This window comes from Equus asinus, chromosome 9 (genome assembly GCF_041296235.1).
Source record: "Equus asinus isolate D_3611 breed Donkey chromosome 9, EquAss-T2T_v2, whole genome shotgun sequence".
Classification (NCBI taxonomy): domain Eukaryota; kingdom Metazoa; phylum Chordata; class Mammalia; order Perissodactyla; family Equidae; genus Equus; species Equus asinus.
The window spans coordinates 80,806,356-80,815,927 of NC_091798.1; positions in this window are offsets into that span (position 1 = coordinate 80,806,356).

A 9,572-nucleotide genomic window follows, 5' to 3' on the forward strand; every position below is an offset into this window, starting at 1 on the left:
CTCCGAAACCACAAGGCTGGTGCTAGAACGTGCCATGTTGCCATTACATAATTGCCAGTGCCTTCTGGGAGAACAACATTCATCATATATCAAAGCCTCCCTAGTCTTTTCCTCCCGAGACCCTGCCACCTTCATCTTTTTTCATCCCCCATATGCCCCCTACGCGTCAGCCACAAGGAACTTCTCACCGTTCTCTGAATATGCCACTCTTTCAAACTCTGTGTTTCCCATATGCTGTTTCTTTTCCTGGGCTGCCCTTCCCTCCTTTCTCTCATGGTAAACTCCCACTCATGCTGTGAGACCCAGTTCAAATGCCATCTCTTCTCTGAATACTTCCCCACTCCAGCAAAGAAGAACTGCGATTCAGGGATCCACTGGCCTTTTGCAGACAACTCTTTTAACATAATTGTAGCTAGTGCCACCGCCAGGCCTGGGCAACAGGGGCCCTGAGTTAAAGGTCTCTGACCTTCCTCCAGCCAGGGAGAGGTCCATGTGGTGAAATGGGTGTGCTACCCAAACTCCTAGCCTCTCTCTTTCTAAATTATGCTCTGGATAACTGATACCATAAAACTCCCTACCCAAATGGCCTCAATCCCATCCCAGAAACTGCTGAGGGTCCTTTCCCTGGGTCTTTGCATCTGAGAGTAGTCCATTCAGTTGATGTGAGCACTACTGGGTCTGAGGGAAGGGGGAATGTGGTTGGAACTTAGACTTGTGGCCTACGGTATCCACATGCATGTGTCCAAGGCCCCTCATGGTAAAATACAGAGCCGAGGGTTGGGTAGTGAAAGGAAGGAGGAGGGTTACAGGCCTGGGGCTGGAAGCAGCTTCTTTGATGGCATTAATTTCTAGCCTGGAATTCTGAGAAATTCAGGAATTCTAAACTTGAGCCTGATAGTCCATGTTGTTAAGAAGGTATATTTGTCAAGGTAGAAAAATACAACATTTTGTTTAACTGTTTGTAGCTTACTTTATAATTTTTTAAATATTCAGGCATCTGTTATGTGGGCCTCCATTTGTACTCTTGCTCAGGTCCAGCAAATATTAAGAAGGCGCCTACTTATAATTATTGCTTGACATCCTTATCTCCCTAACTGGTCTATGAGTTTGGGGAGGGCTGGGGCTCTTCTTTTTTTCTTATTCTTTTTATTTCAACAGTTCACCATCTTGCTTTAAAATGTATTTGTTGATATAAAGAATTATATTAATAATAGTTGATTTAGGAAGGCAGGGACATATAGAACACATTTTAAAGAAGAGTATCTAAATTGGTTAAAGAAAAAAATCAAACTCTCACTGGGTGAGAAACAGACTCCTGAGCCTTGGGTAATTATCAGTCTCTAACAGCATTAAAGGATAGCATCATAGGATGCTTCCGAACTTCCTTCCTCCTGCAGACACATTGGATGTACAGCTGCACACGGAGCCATTTCCTCTGAGACAAATTCAGAAACTAGCTGAGTGACTCCTACACCTTGGACAAATGAGAAAATACCCACATTGAAATGGGTGAGAAAGGCTGAGACACACTTTGCCATACACCCCACCCTTGGCACAGTGCCATACAGCTGGAAAAAAACCCCAATCCCAGCTTCTGAGGAATGAAAAGTTTGGACTGCACATCTACTGCCCAACTTTTAAGCTCCCACCCCAGGGACGGGCCCCTAAGACACCTATTTCTGAAAGCAGTAGGGCTTGCCTCCACAAGACTCACAGGATTGTAGCACGCAAAGAAGTAGTTCTTAATGGGTGTGGAAACACTCCTCATGACTATCCTTCCAGGGCTCAGGGCAGAGGGAGAAGGCAAAAATGCCCATCTTCCGGTCTTTCCCTAGAAAGAGTCTGAATGCATACTTTATAAACTGTTGCCTGAGGGTCCAGCTTTTAATTTGCATGCACCTAGAGGCTGGCTATGATTCTCCCCAGAGACCAGGACGCTAGTAGACACTTCCCCTGCCTCCTACCTCTGGCTCATTCCAACAATAAAGCCAAGCACCAGTATGAGCTTGTCCACACATCTAGCATCCCAACTTTTATGGCTACCATCCAAGGGAGGGGCCCTGAATCACCTAGCTCTGATAGCGAAGTCCCACATTCATGAGTCCCACAGGACACTCCCCTCCCTACCCCCTGCAGCTATACACCTGGGCTCAGCACAGAGGGAGCAGGCAAAAACTCTTATCTCCCAGTTTTTCCCTAGAAGGAGTTTCACTACATACTTTCCCAGCTGCTGCCTGAGAGTTTGACTTCCAATCCGCCTGCATCTAGGACTGACTGAGATCTTCCCCTTTGGAATGCTGCTGGGCCTTGGCACACCCTCAGCAACATAATCAGCTTTAAATAGACTATTATAACTATTAGTTAGTTTTTGTAAGCTTTATGGTAACTGTAAAGCAAAAATCTATTGTAGATATACAGGGATAAAAAGAAGGAATCTAAGCATACCACTACATAAATCATAAAATCACAAAGGAAGAGAGCAAGAGAGGAAGAAAGGAAGAAAGGAACTACAAAACAGGCAAAAAACAATGAACAAGATGACAATGGTAAATCTATACCTATCAATAGTTACTTTATATGTAAATGGACTAAATTCTCCAATGAAAACGAGAATGGCTGAACAGACAAAAAAACAAGACCAAATTATATCCCTACAAGAGACTCACTTCAGCTTTAAAGGCTCATAGAATGAAAGTGAAAGGATGAAAAGAGATATTCTATATAAAAGGAAACCAAAAGAAAGCAGAAGAAAAGCTATTCTTATATCAGACAAAATAGACTTTAAGTCAAAGATTGTAACAAGTAACAAAGAGGGTCATAATATAATGATAAAGGGTCAATTCATCAAGGTGATATAATAATTATAAATGTTTATACACCCAACTTTAGAGCTCTTAAATATACAAAGCAAATATTATCGGATCTGACGTGAGAGAGAGACTAGGAAGACAATAGAAAATATTAATGAAACGAAGAGCTGGGTTTTTGAAAAGATAAACAAAATTCACAAAGCTTTAGCTAGACTTACCAAGGAAAAAAGAGAGAAAACTCAAATAGGTAAAATCAGAAATGAAATAGGAGATATTACAGGTGATACCACAGAAATCCAAAGTATCATAAGAGACTACTATGAATAATTATGTTCCCACAAAATTAGACAACCTAGAAGGAATGAATAAATTCCTAGAAACTTAAAACTACCAAGATTGAACCATGAAGCATAGAAAATATGAACAGACCAATTACTAATAAGGAAATTGAATCAGTAATCAAAAATCTCCCAAGAAACAAAAGTTGAGGATTAGATGGCTTATCTGTGAATTCTAACAAACATTTAATGAAGAATTAATAGCAATCCTTCTCAAATTCTTCGAAAAAATAGAAGAGAATACTTCCAAACTCATTTTATGAGGCCAGCATTACCTTGAGACCAAAGCCAGACAAGATACTAAAAGAAAAGGAAACTATAGGCCAATATGTCTGATGAACATAGATGGAGAAATCTTCAACAAAATCTTAGCAAACTGAATTCAACAATACACTAAAAAGATCATACATCATGATTAAGTGGGCTTTATTCTAGGGATGCAAGGATAGTCCAACATACGAAAATCAATCAATGTGATATGCCACATTAACAAAATAAAGGATAAAAATCATATAGTTATCTCAATAGATGCAGAAAAAGCATTTGACAAAATTCAACATTGTTTCATGATAGAAACTCTCAATGAACTGGGTATAGAAGAAAGGTACCTCAACATAATAAAGACTATTATGACAAGCCCATAGCTAACATCATACTCAACAGTGAAAAGCTAAAAGCTTTTCCTCTAAGATAAGGAACAAGACAAGGATGCCCACTCTTGCCACTTTTATTTGACATGGTACTAAAAGTCCTAGCTAGAGCAATTAGACAAGAAAAAATAATAAAATGCATCCAAATCAGAAGGGAAGAAGGAAAATTGTCTCCGTTTGCCGATGACATAGTATTACTTATCAAAAACCCTAAACACTGCACCAAAAAACTGTTAGAACTAAAAAGCAAATTCAGTAAACTTTCAGAATACAAACTCAATATATAAAAAATTAGTTGCATTTCTAACACCAACAACAAATTATCAGAAAGAGAAATCAAGAAAACAATCCCATTTATATTAGCATCAAAAAGAGTAAAATACTTAGGAATAAATTTAACCAAGAAGGTGAAAGACCTGTACACTGACAACTGTAAGACAATGATGAAAGAAATTGAAGAAGACACAAATATATGGAAAGATAGTCCTTGCGCATGGACTGGAAGATTTAATACTATTAAAATGTCCATACCGCCCAAAGCAATCTACAGATTCAGTGCAATCTCTATCAAAATTCCAATGACACTTTTCACAGAAATAGAACAAACAATACTAAAATTTTTATGGAATTACAAAAGACCACAAATAGCTAAATCAATCTTGATAAAGAAGAACAAAGCTGGAGGCATAACGCTTCCTGATATTAAACTATATTATGAAGCTATACTAATCAAAACAGTATGGTACTGGCATAAAGACAGACACATAGATCAATGAAACAGAATAGAGAGCCCAGAAACAAACCCATGCATAGTTGGTCAATTAATTTTCAACAAATGAGCCAAGAATGCAGCAGGGGGAAAGGATAGCCTCTTCAATAAGTGGTGTTGAGAGAACTGGACAGCCACATGAAAATGAATGAAACATGACCCTTAACTTACACTGTAGACAAAAATCAACTCAACATCGACTAAAGACTTGAAAGTAAGACCTGAAACCATAAAACTCCTATAAGACAACAAAGGAGTAAGCTCCTTGACATTGGTCTTGACAATGAACTTTTGGGATTGACACCAAAAGCAAAGGCAACAAAAGCAAAATTAAATAAGTGGAACTACATCAAACTAAAATCCTTCTGCCCAGCAAAGGAAGCCATTAACAAAATGAAAATGAAACCTACAGAATGGAGGAAAATACTTGCAAACCACATATCCAATAAGGGGTTGATATCCAAAATATACAAAGAACTCATACAACTCAATAGCAAAAGCAAATATACAATTGAAAAATAGGCAAAAGACCTCAATAAACATTTTTCTAAAGAAGGCATACAAATGGCCAACAGGTACCCGAAAAGATGTTCTACATCACTAATTATCAGGGAAATGCAAATCAAAACCACAATGAAATGCCAACTGACATCTGTTAGGATGTGCATTATGAAAAAGACAAGAGATAACAAATGCTGTCAAGGATGTGGAGAAAAGGGAACTGTTGTACGCTGTTGGTAGGAATGCAAGCCGGTACAGCCACTACAGAAAACAGTATGGAAGTTCCTCAAGAAACTAAAAGTAGAACTACCATGATCCAGCAATCTGACCTCTGGGTATATCCAAAGGAAACAAAATCACAATCTTGAAGATATATCTGTACTCCCATGTTTATTGCAGCATTTCACAATAACCAACGCATGGAAACAACCTATGTGCCATTCATCAGATGAATGGATAAAGAAGTTGTGGTATATTTATACAATGGAATATTATTCAACCATAAAAAGAAGGCCTTAGTCCTCACAATCAAAGTCAGTCCTCAGGAAAGAATCTGAAACTCATATTAAGAGCAGTTTTATCATTTTTATTCATTTGCTTATTCATTATTTCTTATCACTTTATAATACATTTGTATTTTAATAGGATTCAAACTAAAGAAATTATACTCCTGAAGTGGAATTTCAGATAACTTCCAGTGTGGGGTGCAGGAGTTGGAATGATGAGGCATGCAAGGAGACCAGCTCAAGAAGTAAGTGAATCTACTTGTGACATCTTCTTTTTTGCTGAGGAAGATTCACCCTGAACTAACATCTGTGCCAATCTTCTTCTATTTTGTATGGGGGTTTCCACCACAGCATGACTGCTGATGAGTGGTGTAGGTCTGTGCCCGGGCCGCCGAAGTGGAGCACGCCAAGCTTAACCGCTGGGCCACAGGGCTGGCCCCTACTTGTGACATCTTTTTATCTCAAGTTATAAGTGGCTTACTTTTCTGCCCAAAGAGAAGTTGTGTCATGTACACTGGATGACATCCTGTCATCTTTAAAGTTATATATTCATATGTAGTTAATGTCTTAGGAGTATGAAACTGCAAAATATATTTCTTTTAGAAAAGACAGTATATTAATAGCAAATTGTTGTAAATATCAATAGCCACACATAGGAATTTAAGCAATTGAAATCTTATACCTTATAGTAAATCTTATACCAGTAGTAAAGTCTTTTAGGGGATTTTGTCAGTAAATTCAAGAGAAAATGCTTCCTTCTTACTAGACATCTAAAGGCTAGAAAAGAAATAAAGGCATGTTTTCTTGAAATCAGATTGAAGTGAGGAGTAGACATCTATTTTTCATTTTGTTATAACCTTTTTTCCTCAAATGTATTTGTGAATGTGCTTTCCTACCCCTGTAGATTTAGGGTCAACATGATTCAGACTTTGATGATTAAAGATATGATGGCTCCTGAGACTATCACAGAAAACATCTAAGTATCCTTTTCCGGTAATGAAGCTCTACGTGTAGCAGGGATAAGAGGTTAAGCTGACTGATTATTGACACCAGAACATACCCTGGAAATTAGGTGCTGATATCATTCAGTTTTACCATTATTTGCCCCTTTCTTATAAAAATACAATGCTTCTGGGCAGGCCCCAGTGACCTAGTGGTTAATTTCAGTGTGCTCTTCTTTGGCAGCACAGGTTTGGTTTCTGGGTGCGGACCTATACCATTCTGTTAGTGGCCATGCTGTGCTGGCAGCCCACACACTAAAAAATAGAGGAAGATTGGCATGGATGTTAGCTCAGGACGAATCTTCCTCAGCAAAAAAAAAAAAAAAAGACTGCTTAGGCATAAAGGTGACTCATAATTATAAGTGTTAATTAAAATTGAGAAATGGGTACATGCACACACTCATATGTATACATATATGTATATATCTATGTATGTATGTGTTTCTTTTATAGTTCTTCACAGTGTCTAGCTTGGTCTTCTGTATATAGTACATATGCAAATTGTTGTTTCCTGAAAGACCAATGCAGTCCCATCAATCTGAGCTCCATTCTTGTCCCAGTGGCACCAAAAGCCTCAAATCATTTTTTGGGGGAGGTTGGGGGGAGAACTGACATTTTATTATGTTGAACCTTCTATTTCATGAAACTGATATTTTTAAAGTCCTTTAATGTCTTTGAATACTTTTTTTTATTGTGGTCAAAATAGTTTATAACATTGTGAAATTTCAGTTGTACATTAATATTTGTCAGACACCATATAAATGTGCCCCTTTACCCCTTAGACCCACTCTCTGTCCCTTTTCTCCCTGGTAACCATTAAATTGTTCTCTTTGTCTGCAAGTTTTTTATATTCCACATATGAGTGAAATCATATGGTGTTTATGTTTCTCTGTCTGGCTTATTTCTCTTACCATAATGCCCTCAAGATACATCTATGTGATTGTGAATGGGACAATTTTGTCTTTTCTTATGACCGAGTAGTATTCCATTGTCTATATATATACACCACATCGTCTTTATCCATTCATCAGTTGATGAGTACTTAGGTTGCTTCCACGTCTTGGCTATTGTGAATAATGCTGCAATGAACATGGGGGTGCATAAGTCTCTGAATTATTGATTTCAAGTTCTTTGGATAAATACCCAGTAGTGGGATAGCTGGGTCATATGGATTCCTATTTTTAATTTTTTCAGAAATCTCCATACCATTTTCCACAGTGGCTGCACCAGTTTGCATTCCTACCAGCAGTATATGAGGGTTCCCTTTTCTCCACAACCTCTCCAATATTTGTTATTTTTTGTCTTGGTGATTATAACTATTCTAATGGGCGTAAGGTGATATCTAAGTGTAGTTTTGAGTCGCAGTTCCCTGATGATTAGTAATGTTGAGCATTTTTTCCTGTGTGTATTGGCCATCTTTATATATTCTTTGGAAAAATGTCTGTTCATATCCTCTTCCCACTGTTTGATTGGGTTGTTTGTTTTTTTGTAGTTCAGTTGTATGAGTTCTTTATATATTATGGAGATTAACCCCTTATTGGATATATGACTTGCAAATATTTTCTCCCAGTTGGAAGGTTGTTTTTTGATTTTGGTCTTGGTTTCTTTTGCCTTGCAGAAGCTCTTTAGTCTGATGAAATCCCACTTGTTTATTTTTTCTTTTGTTTCCCTTGTCTGAGTAGACATGGTATTCGAAGATGTCCTTTTAAGCCTGATCTCAAAGAGTGTAATGCGTATATTTTCTTCCAGGAGTTTTATGATTTCAGGTCTTACCTTCAAGTCTTTGGTCCCCTTTGAGTCAATTTTTGTGTATGGAGAAAGATAATGGCCTACTTTCATTCTTTTGCATGTGGCTGTCCAGTTTTCCCAACACAAAAGCCTCAAATCTCGATGGTTGACAATGTCCCGAGTAAATCCATGCTAATTCATGCTTTTGAAAGCTCTGATCAAAAGAGCATGACCTTTAGACCTGGGTTCAAATTTTGATTCTACCATTTACCAATTTTATCGCCTTGGGCAAATTACTGACATCCACTGCATCTCAATGCTCTCATCTCTAAAATGGGGTGAATAATACACACTGTGTATAGTGTTGTCCTGAGGGTTGAGTAAGATAGCGTGTGTAAAACAGCTGAAGTGGTATCTGTCCTGGAGTAGACGGTTCACTGTTGTTAACCTCTTTCTTCTTTTTGTCTTTTCCTAGAAGTGGCTGCATATGTATCCTCTAGCGTCATGGCCTTTTTTCAGGACACGCTACTGTAGGTTTACTGCAGTAGTGCATTTAGGGGCATAGGATCTGTGTAAAACCTAATTAATTGCTGTTTTTATACTCTCACTCTTAATATCATGTGTTGATCCCGCATTGTCAGAGAAATATTCTATTCATAATTTCCCCAAGTTATCGTAAAGTCAATATTTTTCTTTTCTTTTAGTTTTATTGAGGTATAATTGACAAATAAAATTGTAATATATCTAATGTGTGCAGTGTGATGATTTCATGTAGGTATGTATTGTGAAAAGATTGCCACCATTGAGTTAGTTAACATATCCATTGCCTCACATATTTACCTTTTTCTTTTTTGGTGAGAACACAAGTTCTAGTCTATCAGCAAATTTCGATTTTACAATATAGTATTATCAACTGTCATTACCACGCTAACACATTAGATCCTCGGACCTTATTCACCTTATAACTTAAAGCTGTACACTTTTACCAGCTTCCCCCTGTTTCCTCCACCCTCCCAGCCCCTGGCAATCACCAATCTACTCTCTGTTTCTGAGTTCTACTGTTTTTTAAAAAATTCCATGTATAAGTGATACCATGTAGTATTTATCTTTTTCTGTCTGACTTATCTCACTTAGCATAATGCCCTCCAGTTCTACCCATGTAGTGCAAATGGCAGAATTTTTCTCTTTTTTAACATAATTAATCCTGTTTCTCAAATAAAATACATAGACTGAGATTAAGAAGTGTAGGGGTTGGCCCCATGGCTGAGC